Raw genomic sequence first — 4,526 nt, 5'->3', positions numbered from 1 at the left:
GCATCATGCGGAGTGAAAGAAGGCAGTCCCAAAGGACCCCGCATTCTAGGACTCCTTTTACACGGAATGTCCACAGTGCACAAACCTGTAAAGATAAAAGGTGGACTGGTTGGGTCCCAGCTCTGGGGAGCAGGTGGGGATTTGGAAGTTATGACTAAGGGGAGTACTGCCCATTCTTTCAGGTAATGAAAATGTTCTGGGGCACCTGGGTGGCTTGGTCAGTTAAGCCCTCCTCTTGATCTCAGCTCAGGTCTGGGTCTCAGGATCAAAAGTTCAAGCCCTGGGGCGCCTGGGTGGCTCAGTGGGTTAAGGCCTCTGCTCAGGTCATGATCCCAGGGTGCTGGGATCGAGCCCCACATCCGGCTCTCGGCTCCGCGGAGAGCCTGCTTCCTCCTCTCTCTGCCTGCTTCTCTGCCTACTTGTGATCTCTCTCTGTCAAATAAATAAATAAAATCTTAAAAAAAAAAAAAAAAAAGAGTTCAAGCCCCATGTTGGGCTCCACATTGGCTGTGGAGCCTACATAAAAGAAAAAAAAAGAAGAAAGAAGTAAGGGACACCTAGGTGGCTCAGTCACTGGGCGTCTGCCGTCGGCTCAGGTCATGATCCCAGGGACCTGGGATCGAGCACAGCATCAGACTCCCTGATCGCAGAAGCCTGCTTCTCCCATTCCCCCTGCTTGTGTTCCCTCCCTCGCTGTGTCTCCGTTGAATAAATAATAAAATCTTCAGACCAAAAAAAGGAGGAAAGAAAGAGAGAGAGGGAGGGAGGAAGGGAGGAAAAGAGGGTAGATGGGAGGGAAAGGAAGGGAGGAAGGAAAGAAGAAAATGTTTTAAAATCGTGTTGTTGGGGGCACCTGGGTGGCTCAGTAGGTTAAGTGTTTGCCTTCGGCTCAGGTCATGATCTCAGGGTCCTGGAATCGAGCCCCATATTAGGCTCCCTGCCCGGTGAGGAGTCTGCTCCTCCCTCTTCCTCTCCCTCTGCCCCTAATCCTGCTCATGCTCTCTCTCTCAAATAAATATAAAATCTTAAAAAAATAAAATTGTGTTGATGGTTGTACAATTCTATGTTACTGCGAACCACTGGATTGTATACCTTAATGGGTGAACTGTATAGTACATGAATTATATCTCAATAAAATTGTCCAAAATAACCCAAACGGAGCCCACGAGTGGTGCCTCCATCGAATCCCAGGGTCTTTGGGTCCACGGAGGCACAGCGGTTGCAGACGCTCTTTGCGACGCCACCCAAGTTGACCGACCAGAGGAAATGGGATGACGAAGAAAGGCTTTTAATCTGATTTGCATTGGATTCCTGTCTCCGTAGAAGCAAACAGTATTTACTGAGCATCCTCTATGAGACGAGCCCTGCTGCAGGTGGTGAGACTTGATCAGCGAGCACAAAACACAAGCTCCCTGCTCTCAGGACAGACAGACCTTAAATATGAAAACAACAGACAGTATCTTCGGCGAGATGGGAACTGAGACATGCTGCTATTTCAAGTGCAGAGGCTAGGGAGGGCTTCCCTGAGCAGAAGCCTGAAGGAAGGGAAGGTGGGTGCCTTGTGGGTATTAGGGGAACAGCAGGTGCAGAGGCTCGAAGTTTGGGGCGTTACGCGTACAGACCAAAGAAACCAGTGAGGCTGGGCTGAGAGCTCTAGGGGAGACAGGGAGGGGCTGGGAGGGGAGCGGACCACAGAAGGGGCTCTGGCTCCTATTCAGGACAGGGGGACAGGAGCGGAGTCAACAGCACGCCCTGATTTCAGTTTTCCAAGAAACACTGTAGCTGCTCCCTGGCAAACAGACCAGTCCAAGGAGAAAGATTCGCAGCATCCTTCTCCAAACATTCCATCCTTTGTCTGATAAATTTGAGATCTTTCTAAACAGGTTTTTTGTTGTTGTTGTTGTTTTTTTTTTTTTTTTTGGCCCGGTCATTTTGCCAAGTCTGCCCGCTTTGAGTGTCAGGGGACTACAGTTTTGGTTACAGAGACAACATCATGTGTCTAGAAGGAGAACTCCACGAGTCAATTTCCACTTTTCTCATACTCTGATTCACTTGTTTGGAAAGTCTCTGACCCAGAGTAACACGCTTGTAACAGAAACGCTACTGCAGCTCAACAAAGATGCTTACTGAGAACACGGAGAGGATCTGTACACATTCGCAGAGTATCCGTGCGTCTTTGCACAGAAACTGACTATTCAAATCACTGACCGTAATCTTGACATGAAAATGATTCAAACTGGGGTTGTTTTAGGTACGGTAACAATATCACACCAATCAATGTTTCAGAACTTAAAAAACAGTCAAATACTAAAAACTGAGATCATAATGACTATTAATCCTGTCTTACACACAAAGAACTCACATTTGCCTGAGGTCACACCGCTAGTAGTGAGTGGCTTGGCCAGAATTAAACACAAGCAGATTGAAATGCAAGGGCAGGCCTCATCACTCACTACACAAAAGGTTCCCAGAGAAAGTGGCTTCTGGTTGGGCCTTGAGGGGTTGGGGGCGGGGGGGGGGGGGGGGGGGAGCGAACTCCAGGGAACTGTAAAGGCTAGGATATGCACTCTGCAGAAGGTGCTCGAGAGGGGCGCCTGGGTGGCTCAGTGGGTTAAAGCCTCTGCCTTCAGCTCAGGTCATGATCTCAGGGTCCTGGGATTGAGCCCCACATCAGGCTCTCTGCTCAGGGGAGAGCCTGCTTCCTCCTCTCTCTCTCTCTCTCTGCCTGACTCTCTGCCTACATGTGATCTCTGTCTGTCAAATAAATAAATAAAACCTTTAAAAAAAAAAAAAAAGGAGCTCTAGAACTTTCTAGGGCTAGCTTCCATTCTCTGGATCCCGGGCAGGAGGCAGGCTGTGTGCTGGAGACCCGAAAAGAGAAAGGGTTTTAGCTAATCGTAGTGCGGCCTGAGACTGGCCCCGGGTGCTGGCTGGATAGAGAAGGGAGGAGTAAGTCTGAATTAAGGGGATGACCTCTGGATGGTCCTAGTACTGGGAGAGCCCCAGCCGTCAGCCTTTCTAAACGTTTTCTCTCTTTTTATTTCATTAATGATAAATTACCCTCTTCTCCATCATGTAGGGCTCTATGGGAGATGACAGAGAACCCAATATGGGTTCCTGTCCCCCAAGATTTCACAGTGGGAGACTTTACAATAAAAAGTGTAAGGCCATTCAGGAATAAATATTAGGGTCTCAATAAAACTGGGAAGAAAAAATAAAAATAATAAGATTTCCATTCAGTGAAGTGCATTTACTCACGTTTTAAGAGTAATGGAGTGATGGGGCAGAGAGGTCGAAGGAGGGTCCAAGTTCAAAGTCTGCAGGGACAGAAGAAGCCACATAGCCCTAAGGAGGCCAGGCACATGGATGTGTGCTCCATACAAATTATGGTGCACCAGGAATTTTCCCAACACAACGCTTAGGAAGTAGGCGATACCCTCCCCTTGAACAGATGATAAAATTGAGACAGTGAAGAGGTTAAGTAACTTGTTCAAAGTCACACAGCTGGCAAGAGGCAGAGCCCAAGGACCTCTGGGTCTACGGCACAGTAAAGTGGTTTTATCACTTGGAAATAAAGAGATGAAAGCCAAAAAAAAAAAAAAAAAAAAAAAAAAAAAGAGGCTTCATAGCCGCTCTATCCATCCCAGCACCGGGATAAAGCAGCAAAAACTGCCTAAGTAGAAAAGCACTGAGCATATAGTGCAACAGTCCCGAGGTTCTTTTAAATCGTGTCTAGATACAATGTGTCATTGAGAAACCCAGGGAAGCACCGGTGTAATTAATGCTCGTTGCATTCCCGCTCTCCGCCACGGCTAGCTGAAATTCAAGTCGGTGTTGAATTCTTTCGCGGCGCGTTGACCTCCGCAAGATCGGGATGCGCTAGGCGCCGGCTCTCGCCGGTTCAGCGACCTCCGCTCTCCTCTCCGCCACCCGCCCTGAGGCGGCCAGGGGACCCCCGGACGCGGGATCCCGAGCTGCACCCCCACCGCCTGGCACGCTCGGATCCTCGCCTCTTCGGGGCCTTTGGTCCCCGTGCATTCTCAGCAAGTGCCCAGCTTGGGGGCGGGGGCACGGGGAGGGGGGTCCCTGGAGGAGGCGGCCCTTACTCTGGTGTAGGCGGGCGACCCTCGGCCCAGGAAGAGGGCGTCGGGAGTGGGGCCAAGCGGATCAGCCTCCGGGGCCCTGCCCGGTCCGGAGTAGGGAACGCTGAAGCGCAGCCGGCAGCGCAGCGGGCCGGGCGCCCGAGGGGCCGTGGGAGCGCGCCGAGCCGACCACCCGAGCTTCCCGGGGCAGGGCCCGGCCGGCGCGCACGGGCGGGGCGGGGCGGGGGCAGCGGGCGGCGGCGGGTGAAGCCCCGGGGCCAGCACACAATGGGCGGGGGCGCGAAGTCAGGCGCCCCGCCAACGCGCCGCCGCACCACGTGGGCCGCAGAGCGCGCCGGGCCAGCAGCGGCCCGTCGGCCCAGGCCGGGCGCGGCGCGGCGTACGTGCGCGCGCGCGCGCGTGCGTGCGTGCGATTTGCGATCA

The sequence above is a fragment of the Meles meles genome, chromosome 21, assembly GCF_922984935.1.
Source record: "Meles meles chromosome 21, mMelMel3.1 paternal haplotype, whole genome shotgun sequence".
NCBI lineage: Eukaryota > Metazoa > Chordata > Mammalia > Carnivora > Mustelidae > Meles > Meles meles.
The sequence above is the reverse complement of the archived record's forward strand: the minus strand, read 5'-3'. Positions refer to the sequence as shown.